The 20,170-nt window shown below is 63.1% G+C and overlaps 2 long non-coding RNA genes across 5 annotated transcripts; both read left to right on the top strand.

Moving 5' to 3' along the window:
- Window positions 1–332: 332 nt before the first annotated feature.
- LOC142285778 (uncharacterized) lies at window positions 333–5,943 on the top strand. 2 transcript variants are annotated; one of them, XR_012747113.1, is made up of 3 exons: window positions 333–412; window positions 4,766–4,859; window positions 5,771–5,943. It is a non-coding gene; the product is annotated as an uncharacterized LOC142285778 (long non-coding RNA). The 2 variants fall into 2 exon arrangements; XR_012747114.1 differs by lacking the exon at window positions 333–412 and adding an exon at window positions 1,739–1,832.
- Window positions 5,944–8,616: 2,673 nt separating this feature from the next.
- LOC142285776 (uncharacterized) lies at window positions 8,617–17,191 on the top strand. 3 transcript variants are annotated; one of them, XR_012747111.1, is made up of 5 exons: window positions 8,617–8,728; window positions 9,580–9,673; window positions 12,399–12,492; window positions 16,721–16,799; window positions 17,050–17,191. It is a non-coding gene; the product is annotated as an uncharacterized LOC142285776 (long non-coding RNA). The 3 variants fall into 3 exon arrangements; XR_012747112.1 differs by lacking the exons at window positions 8,617–8,728; window positions 9,580–9,673 and adding an exon at window positions 11,436–11,547; XR_012747110.1 differs by lacking the exons at window positions 8,617–8,728; window positions 9,580–9,673; window positions 12,399–12,492 and having other exon boundaries at window positions 15,702–16,799.
- Window positions 17,192–20,170: the final 2,979 nt, after the last annotated feature.

Below are 20,170 nucleotides of genomic sequence, written 5' to 3'. Positions count from 1 at the left end.
CGCCCCCTCCTCGTCTGTATACAGGCTCAAGTCCGCTCCTCCACGCCTTTTCCCTGCTCCACTCCGCCCCCTCCTCGTCTGTATACAGGCTCGAGTCCGCTCCTCTCACGCCTTTTCCCAGCCCCACTCCGCCCCCTCAAGTCTTTTACCCCGGCTCCACTCCACCCCCAGGTCCCACTCCTCCCCTCATCTTCTCCGGGCACCACCCGACGAGGCAGAGGGGCCGGCCGAGTCTGACGTCGTCACTGACGACGTCAGACTACGCTCCCTCCCCTCACGTTAGACGCTGCTCAGCCACAAGTGTTCGGAGAGGTTTGTACTGCGCATGCGCTGCCTCGGCTGCCATGCGCAGTACAAACCGGAAGTCATCGCATCGCAGGGCGCGCCACGTTTGAATATCGGCGGCGGTGGGGTGAGTATTATGTGTGTATGCGTACGGGGTGCATGATGCCGGTGCGCGCGGGGACGGGCTGCCTGCCGCCGGTATATATGTACGGGCTGCCTGCCGCCGGTATATATGTACGGGCTGCCTGCCGCCGGTATATATGTACGGGCTGCCTGCCGCCGGTATATATGTACGGGCTGCCTGCCGCCGGTATATATGTACGGGCTGCCTGCCGCCGGTATATATGTACGGGCTGCCTGCCGCCGGTATATATGTACGGGCAGGGGCTGCCGCCGGTATATATGTACGGGCTGCCTGCCGCCGGTATATATGTACGGGCTGCCTGCCGCCGGTATATATGTACGGGCTGCCTGCCGCCGGTATATATGTACGGGCTGCCTGCCGCCGGTATATATGTACGGGCTGCCTGCCGCCGGTATATATGTACGGGCTGCCTGCCGCCGGTATATATGTACGGGCTGCCTGCCGCCGGTATATATGTACGGGCTGCCTGCCGCCGGTATATATGTACGGGCTGCCTGCCGCCGGTATATATGTACGGGCTGCCTGCCGCCGGTATATATGTACGGGCTGCCTGCCGCCGGTATATATGTACGGGCTGCCTGCCGCCGGTATATATGTACGGGCTGCCTGCCGCCGGTATATATGTACGGGCTGCCTGCCGCCGGTATATATGTACGGGCTGGGGCTGCCGCCGGTATATATGTACGGGCAGGGGCTGCCGCCGGTATATATGTACGGGCAGGGGCTGCCGCCGGTATATATGTACGGGCAGGGGCTGCCGCCGGTATATATGTACGGGCAGGGGCTGCCGCCGGTATATATGTACGGGCAGGGGCTGCCGCCGGTATATATGTACGGGCAGGGGCTGCCGCCGGTATATATGTACGGGCAGGGGCTGCCGCCGGTATATATGTACGGGCAGGGGCTGCCGCCGGTATATATGTACGGGCAGGGGCTGCCGCCGGTATATATGTACGGGCAGGGGCTGCCGCCGGTATATATGTACGGGCAGGGGCTGCCGCCGGTATATATGTACGGGCAGGGGCTGCCGCCGGTATATATGTACGGGCAGGGGCTGCCGCCGGTATATATGTACGGGCAGGGGCTGCCGCCGGTATATATGTACGGGCTGCCTGCCGCCGGTATATATGTACGGGCTGCCTGCCGCCGGTATATATGTACGGGCTGCCTGCCGCCGGTATATATGTACGGGCTGCCTGCCGCCGGTATATATGTACGGGCACGGGCTGCCTGCCGCCGGTATATATGTACGGGCACGGCCTGCCTGCCTGCCACCGGTATATATGTACGGGCAGGGGCTGCCTGCCGACGGTATATATATGTACATGAACGGGCTGCCTGCCTGCCGCCGGAAGTCATCGCATCGCAGGGCGCGCCAAGATTCAATATCGGCGGCGGTGGGGTGAGTATTATGTGTGTATGCGTACGGGGTGCCTGATGCCGATGCGCGCGTGTGTGCGGGGACGGGCTGCTTGCCGCCGGTATATATGTACGGGCTGCCTGCTGCCGGAATATATGTATGGGCATGGGCTGCCTGCCGCCGGTATATATGTATGGGCACGGGCTGCTGCTCAGTGGTGGCGGCGACTGCTCAGGGGTGGCGGCAACTGCTCAGGGGTGGCGGCGACTGCTCAGGGGTGGCGGCGACTGCTCAGGGGTGGCGGCGACTGCTCAGGGGTGGCGGCGGCGACTGCTCAGGGGTGGCGGCGGCGACTGCTCAGGGGTGGCGGCGGCGACTGCTCAGGGGTGGCGGCGGCGACTGCTCAGGGGTGGCGGCGGCGACTGCTCAGGGGTGGCGGCGGCGGTGACTGCTCAGGGGTGGCGGCGGCGGTGACTGCTCAGGGGTGGCGGTGACTGCTCAGGGGTGGCAGCGGCGGTGACTGCTCAGGGGTGGAGCAGACCGATGCCGTGTTTTCCCAGTGTGTCCGCGGTTCCGATTCAAGTGATGTCGCACGGAGCGGCGCATGCGCACATAGAGCTCTCATCCAAGGGCTCAATCTGCGCACGCGCTGACTCCCGGAGCAGCGCGTGCGCAGATGGAGCTCTCATCCAAGAACTCCAGCTGCGCATGCGCCCGCTCCCGGCGCCATCATTTGAAAGTGGGACCGCAGACAAACTGGGTAACTTGCTATACAGCCGCCCGCCACGCACGCACAGAGTGGCAGCCAGCAGGCTGCGCGCCCACCCTGCATGCACGTGGCCGGGTACCTGTGCTTGCGTGCGTGCGGCAGCCAGGTGCACACAGCGCCCAGCCGCCGGCCGCACAAAGCCACGGGTACCCGGCCGCACACAGCGCCCGGCAGCCGGCCGCACGCAGCCACAGGCACCCGGCCGCCCGATCACCGCACAGGCAAGACCCCCAGGTACCGCTATATTCCGATTATAAGACGCACCCCCCATTTTCCTCCCAAATTTTTGGGAGGAAAAGTGCGTCTTATAAAGTGAAAAATACGGTATGTACGGGCACGGGCTGCCTGCCTGTCGCCGGTATATATGTACGGGCACGGGCTGCCTGCCTGCCGCCGGTATATATGTACGGGCACGGGCTGCCTGACTGCCGCCGGTATAGATGTACGGGCACGGGCTGCCTGTCGCCAGACCCCTCTGCGCTCTGCCTGTGCGCCGCCAGACCCCTCTGCGCTCTGCCTGTGCGCCGCCAGACCCCTCTGCGCTCTGCCTGTGCGCCGCCAGACCCCTCTGCGCTCTGCCTGTGCGCCGCCAGACCCCTCTGCGCTCTGCCTGTGCGCCGCCAGACCCCTCTGCGCTCTGCCTGTGCGCCGCCAGACCCCTCTGCGCTCTGCCTGTGCGCCGCCAGACCCCTCTGCGCTCTGCCTGTGCGCCGCCAGACCCCTCTGCGCTCTGCCTGTGCGCCGCCAGACCCCTCTGCGCTCTGCCTGTGCGCCGCCAGACCCCTCTGCGCTCTGCCTGTGCGCCGCCAGACCCCTCTGCGCTCTGCCTGTGCGCCGCCAGACCCCTCTGCGCTCTGCCTGTGCGCCGCCAGACCCCTCTGCGCTCTGCCTGTGCGCCGCCAGACCCCTCTGCGCTCTGCCTGTGCGCCGCCAGACCCCTCTGCGCTCTGCCTGTGCGCCGCCAGACCCCTCTGCGCTCTGCCTGTGCGCCGCCAGACCCCTCTGCGCTCTGCCTGTGCGCCGCCAGACCCCTCTGCGCTCTGCCTGTGCGCCGCCAGACCCCTCTGCGCTCTGCCTGTGCGCCGCCAGACCCCTCTGCGCTCTGCCTGTGCGCCGCCAGACCCCTCTGCGCTCTGCCTGTGCGCCGCCAGACCCCTCTGCGCTCTGCCTGTGCGCCGCCAGACCCCTCTGCGCTCTGCCTGTGCGCCGCCAGACCCCTCTGCGCTCTGCCTGTGCGCCGCCAGACCCCTCTGCGCTCTGCCTGTGCGCCGCCAGACCCCTCTGCGCTCTGCCTGTGCGCCGCCAGACCCCTCTGCGCTCTGCCTGTGCGCCGCCAGACCCCTCTGCGCTCTGCCTGTGCGCCGCCAGACCCCTCTGCGCTCTGCCTGTGCGCCGCCAGACCCCTCTGCGCTCTGCCTGTGCGCCGCCAGACCCCTCTGCGCTCTGCCTGTGCGCCGCCAGACCCCTCTGCGCTCTGCCTGTGCGCCGCCAGACCCCTCTGCGCTCTGCCTGTGCGCCGCCAGACCCCTCTGCGCTCTGCCTGTGCGCCGCCAGACCCCTCTGCGCTCTGCCTGTGCGCCGCCAGACCCCTCTGCGCTCTGCCTGTGCGCCGCCAGACCCCTCTGCGCTCTGCCTGTGCGCCGCCAGACCCCTCTGCGCTCTGCCTGTGCGCCGCCAGACCCCTCTGCGCTCTGCCTGTGCGCCGCCAGACCCCTCTGCGCTCTGCCTGTGCGCCGCCAGACCCCTCTGCGCTCTGCCTGTGCGGGGCTCCGCTGGGGGCTGGCAGCCCTCTGGGGGCTCCGCTGGGGGCTGGCAGCCCTCTGGGGGCTGGCAGCCCTCTGTGGGCTCTGCTGGGGGCTGACAGCCCTCTGTGGGCTCTGCTGGGGGCTGGCAGCCCTCTGTGGGCTCTGCCGGGGGCTGGCAGCCCTCCGGGGGCTCCGCCGGGGGCTGGCAGCCCTCCGGGGGCTCCGCCGGGGGCTGGCAGCCCTCCGGGGGCTCCGCCGGGGGCTGGCAGCCCTCCGGGGGCTCCGCCGGGGGCTGGCAGCCCTCCGGGGGCTCTGCCGGGGGCTGGCAGCCCTCTGTGGGCTCCCCCCTGGCCCTGCCAGAGTGTGGGGCAGTGTGTGCAGCCCCCTCCAGTATGTGTATGCCCCTGTATCTTCCCCAATTGTAAAACAGAATGTTTTGCCTATTTGTTTCTTTCAATTAGGTATCCAAGCAATGCAGGTAGTGCTGACATTACCATCGACGGACGCCTTCCATCTTCTGGTACCACTGTGTAGATGAGTAATCTTGAAGATCCCGTACGTATGTTGTCTATGTATATATGTATGTGTCTGTCTTCCAACTGCATCCAGCTCATACACAGCACCATACTGTAATACAGGTCCACTCTATGTCCTGTAATACAGTGTGCTGGCAGCCCTCTGTGGGCTCCGGTGGGGGCTGGCAGCCCACTGTGGGCTCCGGTGGGGGCTGGCAGCCCACTGTGGGCTCCGGTGGGGGCTGGCAGCCCACTGTGGGCTCCGGTGGGGGCTGGCAGCCCACTGTGGGCTCCGGTGGGGGCTGGCAGCCCACTGTGGGCTCCGGTGGGGGTTGGCAGCCCACTGTGGGCTCTGCTGGGGGCTGGCAGCCCTCTGTGGGCTCTGCTGGGGGCTGGCAGCCCTCTGTGGGCTCTGCTGGGGGCTGGCAGCCCTCTGTGGGCTCTGCTGGGGGCTGGCAGCCCTCTGTGGGCTCTGCTGGGGGCTGGCAGCCCTCTGTGGGCTCTGGTGGGGGCTGGCAGCCCTCTGTGGGCTCTGCCGGGGGCTGGCAGCCCTCTGTGGGCTCTGCCGGGGGCTGGCAGCCCTCTGTGGGCTCTGCCGGGGGCTGGCAGCCCTCTGTGGGCTCTGCCGGGGGCTGGCAGCCCTCTGTGGGCTCTGCCGGGGGCTGGCAGCCCTCTGTGGGCTCTGCCGGGGGCTGGCAGCCCTCTGTGGGCTCTGCCGGGGGCTGGCAGCCCTCTGTGGGCTCTGCCGGGGGCTGGCAGCCCTCTGTGGGCTCCGCCGGGGGCTGGCAGCCCTCTGTGGGCTCCGCCGGGGGCTGGCAGCCCTCTGTGGGCTCCCCCCTGGCCCTGCCAGAGTGTGGGGCAGTGTGTGCAGCCCCCTCCAGTATGTGTATGCCCCTGTATCTTCCCCAATTGTAAAACAGAATGTTTTGCCTATTTGTTTCTTTCAATTAGGTATCCAAGCAATGCAGGTAGTGCTGACGTTACCATCGACGGACGCCTTCCATCTTCTGGTACCACTGTGTAGATGAGTAATCTTGAAGATCCCGTACGTATGTTGTCTATGTATATATGTATGTGTCTGTCTTCCAACTGCATCCAGCTCATACACAGCACCATACTGTAATACAGGTCCACTCTATGTCCTGTAATACAGTGTGCTGGCAGCCCTCTGTGGGCTCCGGTGGGGGCTGGCAGCCCTCTGTGGGCTCCGGTGGGGGCTGGCAGCCCACTGTGGGCTCCGGTGGGGGCTGGCAGCCCACTGTGGGCTCCGGTGGGGGCTGGCAGCCCACTGTGGGCTCCGGTGGGGGCTGGCAGCCCACTGTGGGCTCCGGTGGGGGCTGGCAGCCCACTGTGGGCTCCGGTGGGGGCTGGCAGCCCACTGTGGGCTCCGGTGGGGGTTGGCAGCCCACTGTGGGCTCTGCTGGGGGCTGGCAGCCCTCTGTGGGCTCTGCTGGGGGCTGGCAGCCCTCTGTGGGCTCTGCTGGGGGCTGGCAGCCCTCTGTGGGCTCTGCTGGGGGCTGGCAGCCCTCTGGGGGCTCTGCTGGGGGCTGGCAGCCCTCTGGGGGCTCTGCTGGGGGCTGGCAGCCCTCTGGGGGCTCTGCTGGGGGCTGGCAGCCCTCTGGGGGCTCTGCTGGGGGCTGGCAGCCCTCTGGGGGCTCTGCTGGGGGCTGGCAGCCCTCTGGGGGCTCTGCTGGGGGCTGGCAGCCCTCTGGGGGCTCTGCTGGGGGCTGGCAGCCCTCTGGGGGCTCTGCTGGGGGCTGGCAGCCCTCTGGGGGCTCCGGTGGGGGCTGGCAGCCCTCTGGGGGCTCCGGTGGGGGCTGGCAGCCCTCTGGGGGCTCCGGTGGGGGCTGGCAGCCCTCTGTGGGCTCCGGTGGGGGCTGGCAGCCCTCTGTGGGCTCCGGTGGGGGCTGGCAGCCCTCTGTGGGCTCCGGTGGGGGCTGGCAGCCCTCTGTGGGCTCCGGTGGGGGCTGGCAGCCCTCTGTGGGCTCCGGTGGGGGCTGGCAGCCCTCTGTGGGCTCCGGTGGGGGCTGGCAGCCCTCTGTGGGCTCCGGTGGGGGCTGGCAGCCCTCTGTGGGCTCCGGTGGGGGCTGGCAGCCCTCTGTGGGCTCTGGTGGGGACTGGCAGCCCTTTGTGGGCTCTACTGGGGGCTGGCAGCCCTCTGTGGGCTCCCCCCTGGCCCTTCCACATCTACCACTGTGTAGATGAGTAATCTTGAAGATCCCGTACGTATGTTGTCTATGTATATATGTATGTGTCTGTCTTCCAACTGCATCCAGCTCATACACAGCACCATACTGTAATACAGGTCCACTCTATGTCCTGTAATACAGTGTGCTGGCAGCCCTCTGTGGGCTCTGCTGGGGGCTGGCAGCCCTCTGTGGGCTCTGCTGGGGGCTGGCAGCCCTCTGTGGGCTCTGCTGGGGGCTGGCAGCCCTCTGTGGGCTCTGCTGGGGGCTGGCAGCCCTCTGTGGGCTCTGCTGGGGGCTGGCAGCCCTCTGTGGGCTCTGCTGGGGGCTGGCAGCCCTCTGTGGGCTCTGCTGGGGGCTGGCAGCCCTCTGTGGGCTCTGCTGGGGGCTGGCAGCCCTCTGTGGGCTCTGCTGGGGGCTGGCAGCCCTCTTTGGGCTCTGCTGGGGGCTGGCAGCCCTCTGTGGGCTCTGCTGGGGGCTGGCAGCCCTCTGTGGGCTCTGCTGGGGGCTGGCAGCCCTCTGTGGGCTCTGGTGGGGGCTGGCAGCCCTCTGTGGGCTCTGGTGGGGGCTGGCAGCCCTCTGTGGGCTCTGGTGGGGGCTGGCAGCCCTCTGTGGGCTCTGGTGGGGGCTGGCAGCCCTCTGTGGGCTCTGGTGGGGGCTGGCAGCCCTCTGTGGGCTCTGCCGGGGGCTGGCAGCCCACTGTGGGCTCCGGTGGGGGCTGGCAGCCCACTGTGGGCTCCGGTGGGGGCTGGCAGCCCACTGTGGGCTCCGGTGGGGGCTGGCAGCCCACTGTGGGCTCCGGTGGGGGCTGGCAGCCCACTGTGGGCTCCGGTGGGGGCTGGCAGCCCACTGTGGGCTCCGGTGGGGGCTGGCAGCCCACTGTGGGCTCCGGTGGGGGCTGGCAGCCCACTGTGGGCTCCGGTGGGGGCTGGCAGCCCACTGTGGGCTCCGGTGGGGGTTGGCAGCCCACTGTGGGCTCTGCTGGGGGCTGGCAGCCCTCTGTGGGCTCTGCTGGGGGCTGGCAGCCCTCTGTGGGCTCTGCTGGGGGCTGGCAGCCCTCTGGGGGCTCTGCTGGGGGCTGGCAGCCCTCTGGGGGCTCTGCTGGGGGCTGGCAGCCCTCTGGGGGCTCTGCTGGGGGCTGGCAGCCCTCTGGGGGCTCTGCTGGGGGCTGGCAGCCCTCTGGGGGCTCTGCTGGGGGCTGGCAGCCCTCTGGGGGCTCTGCTGGGGGCTGGCAGCCCTCTGGGGGCTCTGCTGGGGGCTGGCAGCCCTCTGGGGGCTCTGCTGGGGGCTGGCAGCCCTCTGGGGGCTCCGGTGGGGGCTGGCAGCCCTCTGGGGGCTCTGCTGGGGGCTGGCAGCCCTCTGGGGGCTCCGGTGGGGGCTGGCAGCCCTCTGGGGGCTCCGGTGGGGGCTGGCAGCCCTCTGGGGGCTCCGGTGGGGGCTGGCAGCCCTCTGTGGGCTCCGGTGGGGGCTGGCAGCCCTCTGTGGGCTCCGGTGGGGGCTGGCAGCCCTCTGTGGGCTCCGGTGGGGGCTGGCAGCCCTCTGTGGGCTCCGGTGGGGGCTGGCAGCCCTCTGTGGGCTCCGGTGGGGGCTGGCAGCCCTCTGTGGGCTCTGGTGGGGACTGGCAGCCCTTTGTGGGCTCTACTGGGGGCTGGCAGCCCTCTGTGGGCTCCCCCCTGGCCCTTCCACATCTACCACTGTGTAGATGAGTAATCTTGAAGATCCCGTACGTATGTTGTCTATGTATATATGTATGTGTCTGTCTTCCAACTGCATCCAGCTCATACACAGCACCATACTGTAATACAGGTCCACTCTATGTCCTGTAATACAGTGTGCTGGCAGCCCTCTGTGGGCTCTGCTGGGGGCTGGCAGCCCTCTGTGGGCTCTGCTGGGGGCTGGCAGCCCTCTGTGGGCTCTGCTGGGGGCTGGCAGCCCTCTGTGGGCTCTGCTGGGGGCTGGCAGCCCTCTGTGGGCTCTGCTGGGGGCTGGCAGCCCTCTGTGGGCTCTGCTGGGGGCTGGCAGCCCTCTGTGGGCTCTGCTGGGGGCTGGCAGCCCTCTGTGGGCTCTGCTGGGGGCTGGCAGCCCTCTGTGGGCTCTGCTGGGGGCTGGCAGCCCTCTGTGGGCTCTGCTGGGGGCTGGCAGCCCTCTGTGGGCTCTGCTGGGGGCTGGCAGCCCTCTGTGGGCTCTGGTGGGGGCTGGCAGCCCTCTGTGGGCTCTGGTGGGGGCTGGCAGCCCTCTGTGGGCTCTGGTGGGGGCTGGCAGCCCTCTGTGGGCTCTGCCGGGGGCTGGCAGCCCTCTGTGGGCTCTGCCGGGGGCTGGCAGCCCTCTGTGGGCTCTGCCGGGGGCTGGCAGCCCTCTGTGGGCTCTGCCGGGGGCTGGCAGCCCTCTGTGGGCTCTGCCGGGGGCTGGCAGCCCTCTGTGGGCTCTGCCGGGGGCTGGCAGCCCTCTGTGGGCTCCCCCCTGGCCCTGCCAGAGTGTGGGGCAGTGTGTGCAGCCCCCTCCAGTATGTGTATGCCCCTGTATCTTCCCCAATTGTAAAACAGAATGTTTTGCCTATTTGTTTCTTTCAATTAGGTATCCAAGCAATGCAGGTAGTGCTGACGTTACCATCGACGGACGCCTTCCATCTTCTGGTACCACTGTGTAGATGAGTAATCTTGAAGATCCCGTACGTATGTTGTCTATGTATATATGTATGTGTCTGTCTTCCAACTGCATCCAGCTCATACACAGCACCATACTGTAATACAGGTCCACTCTATGTCCTGTAATACAGTGTGCTGGCAGCCCTCTGTGGGCTCCGGTGGGGGCTGGCAGCCCACTGTGGGCTCCGGTGGGGGCTGGCAGCCCACTGTGGGCTCCGGTGGGGGCTGGCAGCCCACTGTGGGCTCCGGTGGGGGCTGGCAGCCCACTGTGGGCTCCGGTGGGGGCTGGCAGCCCACTGTGGGCTCCGGTGGGGGCTGGCAGCCCACTGTGGGCTCCGGTGGGGGCTGGCAGCCCACTGTGGGCTCCGGTGGGGGCTGGCAGCCCACTGTGGGCTCCGGTGGGGGCTGGCAGCCCACTGTGGGCTCCGGTGGGGGTTGGCAGCCCACTGTGGGCTCTGCTGGGGGCTGGCAGCCCTCTGTGGGCTCTGCTGGGGGCTGGCAGCCCTCTGTGGGCTCTGCTGGGGGCTGGCAGCCCTCTGTGGGCTCTGCTGGGGGCTGGCAGCCCTCTGTGGGCTCTGCTGGGGGCTGGCAGCCCTCTGTGGGCTCTGCTGGGGGCTGGCAGCCCTCTGTGGGCTCTGGTGGGGGCTGGCAGCCCTCTGTGGGCTCTGGTGGGGGCTGGCAGCCCTCTGTGGGCTCTGGTGGGGGCTGGCAGCCCTCTGTGGGCTCTGGTGGGGGCTGGCAGCCCTCTGTGGGCTCTGGTGGGGGCTGGCAGCCCTCTGTGGGCTCTGGTGGGGGCTGGCAGCCCTCTGTGGGCTCTGGTGGGGGCTGGCAGCCCTCTGTGGGCTCTGGTGGGGGCTGGCAGCCCTCTGTGGGCTCTGCTGGGGGCTGGCAGCCCTCTGGGGGCTCTGCTGGGGGCTGGCAGCCCTCTGGGGGCTCTGCTGGGGGCTGGCAGCCCTCTGGGGGCTCTGCTGGGGGCTGGCAGCCCTCTGGGGGCTCTGCTGGGGGCTGGCAGCCCTCTGGGGGCTCCGGTGGGGGCTGGCAGCCCTCTGGGGGCTCCGGTGGGGGCTGGCAGCCCTCTGGGGGCTCCGGTGGGGGCTGGCAGCCCTCTGGGGGCTCCGGTGGGGGCTGGCAGCCCTCTGGGGGCTCCGGTGGGGGCTGGCAGCCCTCTGGGGGCTCCGGTGGGGGCTGGCAACCCTCTGGGGGCTCCGGTGGGGGCTGGCAGCCCTCTGTGGGCTCCGGTGGGGGCTGGCAGCCCTCTGTGGGCTCTGGTGGGGACTGGCAGCCCTTTGTGGGCTCTACTGGGGGCTGGCAGCCCTCTGTGGGCTCCCCCCTGGCCCTTCCACATCTACCACTGTGTAGATGAGTAATCTTGAAGATCCCGTACGTATGTTGTCTATGTATATATGTATGTGTCTGTCTTCCAACTGCATCCAGCTCATACACAGCACCATACTGTAATACAGGTCCACTCTATGTCCTGTAATACAGTGTGCTGGCAGCCCTCTGTGGGCTCCGGTGGGGGCTGGCAGCCCACTGTGGGCTCCGGTGGGGGCTGGCAGCCCACTGTGGGCTCCGGTGGGGGCTGGCAGCCCACTGTGGGCTCCGGTGGGGGCTGGCAGCCCACTGTGGGCTCCGGTGGGGGCTGGCAGCCCACTGTGGGCTCCGGTGGGGGCTGGCAGCCCACTGTGGGCTCCGGTGGGGGCTGGCAGCCCACTGTGGGCTCCGGTGGGGGCTGGCAGCCCTCTGTGGGCTCCGGTGGGGGCTGGCAGCCCTCTGTGGGCTCTGGTGGGGACTGGCAGCCCTTTGTGGGCTCTACTGGGGGCTGGCAGCCCTCTGTGGGCTCCCCCCTGGCCCTTCCACATCTACCACTGTGTAGATGAGTAATCTTGAAGATCCCGTACGTATGTTGTCTATGTATATATGTATGTGTCTGTCTTCCAACTGCATCCAGCTCATACACAGCACCATACTGTAATACAGGTCCACTCTATGTCCTGTAATACAGTGTGCTGGCAGCCCTCTGTGGGCTCTGCTGGGGGCTGGCAGCCCTCTGTGGGCTCTGCTGGGGGCTGGCAGCCCTCTGTGGGCTCTGCTGGGGGCTGGCAGCCCTCTGTGGGCTCTGCTGGGGGCTGGCAGCCCTCTGTGGGCTCTGCTGGGGGCTGGCAGCCCTCTGTGGGCTCTGCTGGGGGCTGGCAGCCCTCTGTGGGCTCTGCTGGGGGCTGGCAGCCCTCTGTGGGCTCTGCTGGGGGCTGGCAGCCCTCTGTGGGCTCTGCTGGGGGCTGGCAGCCCTCTGTGGGCTCTGGTGGGGGCTGGCAGCCCTCTGTGGGCTCTGGTGGGGGCTGGCAGCCCTCTGTGGGCTCTGGTGGGGGCTGGCAGCCCTCTGTGGGCTCTGCCGGGGGCTGGCAGCCCTCTGTGGGCTCTGCCGGGGGCTGGCAGCCCTCTGTGGGCTCTGCCGGGGGCTGGCAGCCCTCTGTGGGCTCTGCCGGGGGCTGGCAGCCCTCTGTGGGCTCTGCCGGGGGCTGGCAGCCCTCTGTGGGCTCTGCCGGGGGCTGGCAGCCCTCTGTGGGCTCTGCCGGGGGCTGGCAGCCCTCTGTGGGCTCTGCCGGGGGCTGGCAGCCCTCTGTGGGCTCCCCCCTGGCCCTGCCAGAGTGTGGGGCAGTGTGTGCAGCCCCCTCCAGTATGTGTATGCCCCTGTATCTTCCCCAATTGTAAAACAGAATGTTTTGCCTATTTGTTTCTTTCAATTAGGTATCCAAGCAATGCAGGTAGTGCTGACGTTACCATCGACGGACGCCTTCCATCTTCTGGTACCACTGTGTAGATGAGTAATCTTGAAGATCCCGTACGTATGTTGTCTATGTATATATGTATGTGTCTGTCTTCCAACTGCATCCAGCTCATACACAGCACCATACTGTAATACAGGTCCACTCTATGTCCTGTAATACAGTGTGCTGGCAGCCCTCTGTGGGCTCCGGTGGGGGCTGGCAGCCCACTGTGGGCTCCGGTGGGGGCTGGCAGCCCACTGTGGGCTCCGGTGGGGGCTGGCAGCCCACTGTGGGCTCCGGTGGGGGCTGGCAGCCCACTGTGGGCTCCGGTGGGGGCTGGCAGCCCACTGTGGGCTCCGGTGGGGGCTGGCAGCCCACTGTGGGCTCCGGTGGGGGCTGGCAGCCCACTGTGGGCTCCGGTGGGGGTTGGCAGCCCACTGTGGGCTCTGCTGGGGGCTGGCAGCCCTCTGTGGGCTCTGCTGGGGGCTGGCAGCCCTCTGTGGGCTCTGCTGGGGGCTGGCAGCCCTCTGTGGGCTCTGCTGGGGGCTGGCAGCCCTCTGTGGGCTCTGCTGGGGGCTGGCAGCCCTCTGTGGGCTCTGCTGGGGGCTGGCAGCCCTCTGTGGGCTCTGGTGGGGGCTGGCAGCCCTCTGTGGGCTCTGGTGGGGGCTGGCAGCCCTCTGTGGGCTCTGGTGGGGGCTGGCAGCCCTCTGTGGGCTCTGGTGGGGGCTGGCAGCCCTCTGTGGGCTCTGGTGGGGGCTGGCAGCCCTCTGTGGGCTCTGGTGGGGGCTGGCAGCCCTCTGTGGGCTCTGGTGGGGGCTGGCAGCCCTCTGGGGGCTCTGCTGGGGGCTGGCAGCCCTCTGGGGGCTCTGCTGGGGGCTGGCAGCCCTCTGGGGGCTCTGCTGGGGGCTGGCAGCCCTCTGGGGGCTCTGCTGGGGGCTGGCAGCCCTCTGGGGGCTCTGCTGGGGGCTAGCAGCCCTCTGGGGGCTCCGGTGGGGGCTGGCAGCCCTCTGGGGGCTCCGGTGGGGGCTGGCAGCCCTCTGGGGGCTCCGGTGGGGGCTGGCAGCCCTCTGGGGGCTCCGGTGGGGGCTGGCAGCCCTCTGGGGGCTCCGGTGGGGGCTGGCAGCCCTCTGGGGGCTCCGGTGGGGGCTGGCAACCCTCTGGGGGCTCCGGTGGGGGCTGGCAGCCCTCTGTGGGCTCCGGTGGGGGCTGGCAGCCCTCTGTGGGCTCCGGTGGGGGCTGGCAGCCCTCTGTGGGCTCTGGTGGGGACTGGCAGCCCTTTGTGGGCTCTACTGGGGGCTGGCAGCCCTCTGTGGGCTCCCCCCTGGCCCTTCCACATCTACCACTGTGTAGATGAGTAATCTTGAAGATCCCGTACGTATGTTGTCTATGTATATATGTATGTGTCTGTCTTCCAACTGCATCCAGCTCATACACAGCACCATACTGTAATACAGGTCCACTCTATGTCCTGTAATACAGTGTGCTGGCAGCCCTCTGTGGGCTCCGGTGGGGGCTGGCAGCCCACTGTGGGCTCCGGTGGGGGCTGGCAGCCCACTGTGGGCTCCGGTGGGGGCTGGCAGCCCACTGTGGGCTCCGGTGGGGGCTGGCAGCCCACTGTGGGCTCCGGTGGGGGCTGGCAGCCCACTGTGGGCTCCGGTGGGGGCTGGCAGCCCACTGTGGGCTCCGGTGGGGGTTGGCAGCCCACTGTGGGCTCTGCTGGGGGCTGGCAGCCCTCTGTGGGCTCTGCTGGGGGCTGGCAGCCCTCTGTGGGCTCTGCTGGGGGCTGGCAGCCCTCTGTGGGCTCTGCTGGGGGCTGGCAGCCCTCTGTGGGCTCTGCTGGGGGCTGGCAGCCCTCTGTGGGCTCTGCTGGGGGCTGGCAGCCCTCTGTGGGCTCTGGTGGGGGCTGGCAGCCCTCTGTGGGCTCTGGTGGGGGCTGGCAGCCCTCTGTGGGCTCTGGTGGGGGCTGGCAGCCCTCTGTGGGCTCTGGTGGGGGCTGGCAGCCCTCTGTGGGCTCTGGTGGGGGCTGGCAGCCCTCTGTGGGCTCTGGTGGGGGCTGGCAGCCCTCTGTGGGCTCTGGTGGGGGCTGGCAGCCCTCTGTGGGCTCTGCTGGGGGCTGGCAGCCCTCTGTGGGCTCTGCTGGGGGCTGGCAGCCCTCTGTGGGCTCTGCTGGGGGCTGGCAGCCCTCTGTGGGCTCTGCTGGGGGCTGGCAGCCCTCTGGGGGCTCTGCTGGGGGCTGGCAGCCCTCTGGGGGCTCTGCTGGGGGCTGGCAGCCCTCTGGGGGCTCCGGTGGGGGCTGGCAGCCCTCTGGGGGCTCCGGTGGGGGCTGGCAGCCCTCTGGGGGCTCCGGTGGGGGCTGGCAGCCCTCTGGGGGCTCCGGTGGGGGCTGGCAGCCCTCTGGGGGCTCCGGTGGGGGCTGGCAGCCCTCTGGGGGCTCCGGTGGGGGCTGGCAGCCCTCTGGGGGCTCCGGTGGGGGCTGGCAGCCCTCTGTGGGCTCTGGTGGGGACTGGCAGCCCTTTGTGGGCTCTACTGGGGGCTGGCAGCCCTCTGTGGGCTCCCCCCTGGCCCTTCCACATCTACCACTGTGTAGATGAGTAATCTTGAAGATCCCGTACGTATGTTGTCTATGTATATATGTATGTGTCTGTCTTCCAACTGCATCCAGCTCATACACAGCACCATACTGTAATACAGGTCCACTCTATGTCCTGTAATACAGTGTGCTGGCAGCCCTCTGTGGGCTCTGCTGGGGGCTGGCAGCCCTCTGTGGGCTCTGCTGGGGGCTGGCAGCCCTCTGTGGGCTCTGCTGGGGGCTGGCAGCCCTCTGTGGGCTCTGCTGGGGGCTGGCAGCCCTCTGTGGGCTCTGCTGGGGGCTGGCAGCCCTCTGTGGGCTCTGCTGGGGGCTGGCAGCCCTCTGTGGGCTCTGCTGGGGGCTGGCAGCCCTCTGTGGGCTCTGCTGGGGGCTGGCAGCCCTCTGTGGGCTCTGCTGGGGGCTGGCAGCCCTCTGTGGGCTCTGCTGGGGGCTGGCAGCCCTCTGTGGGCTCTGCTGGGGGCTGGCAGCCCTCTGTGGGCTCTGCTGGGGGCTGGCAGCCCTCTGTGGGCTCTGCTGGGGGCTGGCAGCCCTCTGTGGGCTCTGCTGGGGGCTGGCAGCCCTCTGTGGGCTCTGCTGGGGGCTGGCAGCCCTCTGTGGGCTCTGCTGGGGGCTGGCAGCCCTCTGTGGGCTCTGCTGGGGGCTGGCAACCCTCTGTGGGCTCTGCTGGGGGCTGGCAGCCCTCTGTGGGCTCCGCTGGGGGCTGGCAGCCCTCTGTGGGCTCCGCTGGGGGCTGGCAGCCCTCTGTGGGCTCCGCTGGGGGCTGGCAGCCCTCTGTGGGCTCCTCGTATATATGCTATGAAGCTGCTGAGGTTAGGAGACCCATGGCCAGACCATGCACTGTCCAGGTGTAGACCAGTTTTCACCGACTGCTGAATGAGCCTTAAAGTGAATCTGTCAGCGGGTTTTTTTTTTCTCCCCCATCTGAGAGCAGCATAATGTAGAGACAGAGATCCTGATTCCAGCGATTTCACTTACTGAGCTGTTTGCTGTCATTGTGATTTAAAATCAATGTTTTCACTGCTGCAGATCTAGCAGTTATACAGAGCTCATGAATATGCTGGACTACCTGTAGCATGCCAAGTAGTCCTGTAGTAATCTTTTGCTGATGAACCTGTGATATCAAAACTACACTGAGCAGCTCAATAAGTGACAATCGCTGGAATCAGGATCTCTTCCCCTACGTTATGCTTCACTTAGATTAGGTGTTAAAAACCTGGTGACAGATTCCCTTTAAAGGGGTTGTCAGGTCTAAATCCACAAGTCTGCATTATCAGAATTTGGTTTCAATTAGGTTAAAAACCTGTATGACACATTTCCTTTTAAAGAAAAAAAAACAGATATACCAAAAATAAATATATACCAAAGAAGTTAGTTTTAAAAAGAAAAAAAAAAGTTAGAATAGAGTAGGGCCCTGCCAAAAGAGTCTACCTTGTCGTGGAGCTAGGCTTACAAAAATCATTTGGCCAAAACTAAATCTGATGGCAGCGTGTGTGATACGGTGTTCAGTGTAAAGGGTTAATGTGTGATTGAGGTTGTAGTGCAGAAGTGAATTTTTTCCAAGAGTGGCAGTGAGACTATGGAAGATTTGTGGGGTGCAGGCGGAGCAGGGGTGAAGGCGGAGCTGGGGTGGAGCCTCAAGGGGGCCCTGAAATTTTGCCAGTATGGGGCCCTGAAATTTCTAGTGGCAACCCTGATCACACATCTTTCTATAGGTCTGAGGATATAAACTTTTTTTTATGTGCTTTAATATCTTAAAGATGCCATGGAGGCCCGGGAGAAGATGATGGAACAGTAAGTAAATGCACAAAGCTACATTAAGAATAATTTTACATGGGATCATCTGTCAGGCTTTCACCCACCTGACAAATCATCCCATGCAGTTGGTCGCAAATTGTGGCTGTGTAATTACACAGTGACCATTAACAATAGTGAATTGGGGGTGGGACCTTTTGTAGCTTCAGTTAGTTGGCTTGTGTAAAGATGCCTTTATAGTATACAGCATTGTGCAATATTTTTTAATTTATTTTTTTTCTCCCCACAGAATGCAAGGTGCAAGTACCATATGTTACGGTCCACTGGAATGATGATGCTAAAATGTTTTTGTTTTGTTTTTTTAAACATTAAAATTTTATTGAAATATAAAGTTTGTTTTCTATAATAAAAAAAGTCAAACTGTTTCAAAATTTTGTCTTGTTAGTTTTAGTACGAGGGGCTGCTGATAAGTCTTTGGCTTTACCCAGAAAGAAATGAAATAGGATGATGAAACTTTACATTTATTCCACATACTCTCCACTGATGACAACACACTTCTTACATCGGTATTCCTGGTTCTGTAAGCCTAGCAAAAAGAAAGATTCCAGTTGTGCCTCATACCAGGCATTCGTAGCAGCCATAGCATCAGAAATGGTGTTAAATTTAGTACCTTGATGTGTTTCTTCAGCTTTAGAAACAGATGATAGTTGGAGGGAGCTAGATTTGGTGAATAAGGTGGGTGGTCAACCAACTGGAAGCCCAGCTCAGCCAGTTTTGCCGTGGTCGCTTGTGCAGTGTGAGCAGAGGCGTTGTCTTACAGGAACAAGATTCCTTTGGACAGCTTGTCGCGCCTTTTGGCCTTCAGTCCTGCTTTCAATTGGTTGAAAAGTTCAATGTAATACCTTATATTAACGGTGGAACCTTTTTGAAGGTAGTCCACTAGCAGCACGCCCTCCTTATCCCAGAACACAGACGCCATCACCTTAGTACAAAAAGAGACAGTGCTGCACAGCTATGATTATGAAGGGAATAAGTCAGAAGGTGAGGGTGCAAGGCCTACCAAGTCAATTGCATATAGAGAAAAAGAAGTAGGCAAGAAGCACTCAGCTCACCAAATAGCTACTAATACAAAAAATAACACAAAATGTATTAGTAGCTATTTGGTGAGCTGAGTGCTTCTTGCCTACTTCTTTTTCTCTATATGTCATCACCTTAGTGGCTGAATTTTGCCCCCCTCAACTTCTTTGGATGAGGAGAACCACTGTGCCTCTGCTCTTTTGACTGCTCCTTGTTTTCAGGGTCATACAAATAAATCCAGGTCTCATCCATAGTGACCAGTCGATCATGGAAGTTCTTATCAGTCCTGAAACGCTGACATATGGACCAGGAAGTTTTCACTCGCATGCTACTCTGTCAAACATTTGGGGACCCACTTTGCAGATGGCTTCCTCATGTCCAAATGTTCATGGATAATGGCACGCACGCACGAAATATTCATAATGTCTGTTATTGCTTTATCTGAAATTCGTGGATTCTCCAGTATGAGGTTGTGCACAGCATCGATGATCTCCGGAACAACAACCACTCTGGCGTCCAGGACATTCCTCACCGTTGCTGCTGAATTGACCCCTTTTATATTTGGCAATCTAGTTCTTAACTGTGGAATATGAAGGGCACTGATGCCCCAAAATCTGCGACATATCACCGTGAATATCCTCCACGGATTTTCCTTGCAGAAAGAAGAATTTGATCACTCCTCTGCTCTCAATTGCTGTGACTATCACCTTAGACGCCGCCATTTTGTTTTCTCGTGTGCATAGAACTCATGCCATAAGCTACATACACAAAATTTTGGGGATAAGATGCTCAGGGGGTACAGGGGATGGGAAAAAAGATCGCCACGCCCACCAATGAAGTTGGTCACCCCTACAAACCAAGTCCTTCTAGCTACTGGGATTTCCCCATCTGTTGTGCAGCCCTCCTCTCACCATGTTTCCCTCCATCCTTGGCCAACAAATCCTGTCATCGTGTATCCTTCCATCATTGTACAGCTAATTTTGTCACTGTATCACTCTATTCCTGTATAACACCTGTCATGTGTATTCCTCTATCCCTGTAAAACACCACCTGTCACCGTGTATAACTCTATCCCCATATAACACCACCTATCATCGTGTTTCCGTTCATCCTTGTACAGCTCCTCCTGCTACCGTGTATCTCTTTCCCTGTATAACACCTCCTGTCACCATGTATCCCTGCGTCACTTATCCTGTTACCATTTATCCCTCTATCCCTGTAAAACACCTCGTCACCATGTATCCCTGCGTCACATCTGTTAAAGTGTATCCCTCCATCCCTGTACAGCACTTCCTGTCGTGTATCTTCCCATCATTGTACAGCTCCTCCTGTCACTATGTATCCTTCTATTCCTGTATAACACCTGTCATCCCTCCATCGCTTCTCCTGTCACCATGTATCCCTCCATGCCTGTACACCTGTCATCATGTATCCTTTTATCCTTGTGCAGCTCCTGTTACCATGTATCTCTCTCCCTGTATAATACCTGTCATCGTGCATCCCTCTATCCCTGTATAACACCTCCTATCACTGTGTTTCCTTCTATCCCTGTATATCACCTCCTGTGACCGTGTATCCCTCCATCCCTGTACAACACATCCTGTGTATCTTTACATTAGCAAGTTTCCAGTGTCTTCTCTTAAAGCACACAGTAGTTTTCTAAATCTGGCTATCAGAACGTTACTTAATGAAGGACATGAGCCGGTTTCCCAGTCTTTTCCCTGAACTTAGCCAGATTAGGAGAACTACTGGGTAACAGAAGAGGACTTACCGAAGCGTTAGCCCGTTTTCCAGTCTCATCTCCGCCATTCCGATGCGTATCTCCACAACTGGCTATCAAAATATACCTGAGATAAAGCCGTTAGCCAGGTTTACCTTTTGACGTCCAAATTCCCGAAGTATATTTCCTAATCTGGCTAACGGTACGCTCTAGACAAGTACATTAGCCGGTTTCACGGTCACTTGTCTGTTTGTAGCAAGTGTATCACGGACACAGACTTGATCGCCCGGAACTGTTTTCGTGCCCCCACCACGGTCTAGGTCCCCCCCGATAGGACGTAAAAGTCTGACCGCCGCCAAAATCTTGCGCCATATAAAAAATAAAATTTACGTTTTGACACCATAAACCACCCGATAAGGGTAAAAACGGGTGGTGCGATGAACGGGTGCGTAACCGCACTCACGTTTTTTAACGTGTTTCCAGAAAGGCAACTGACGCCACATTACTGAGAGACAAGCGTATCCAAACTAGCAGTCTTTCACCTATGCAAACATTTTCTCAACATCTGGCTGTCAGAACGTTACTTACGGAAGGGCATTAGCCAGTTTCCCAG

Source organism: Anomaloglossus baeobatrachus, unplaced genomic scaffold, assembly GCF_048569485.1.
Source record: "Anomaloglossus baeobatrachus isolate aAnoBae1 unplaced genomic scaffold, aAnoBae1.hap1 Scaffold_619, whole genome shotgun sequence".
NCBI classification, from domain to species: Eukaryota; Metazoa; Chordata; class Amphibia; order Anura; family Aromobatidae; genus Anomaloglossus; species Anomaloglossus baeobatrachus.
The sequence above is the reverse complement of the archived record's forward strand: the minus strand, read 5'-3'. Positions and strand labels throughout refer to the sequence as shown.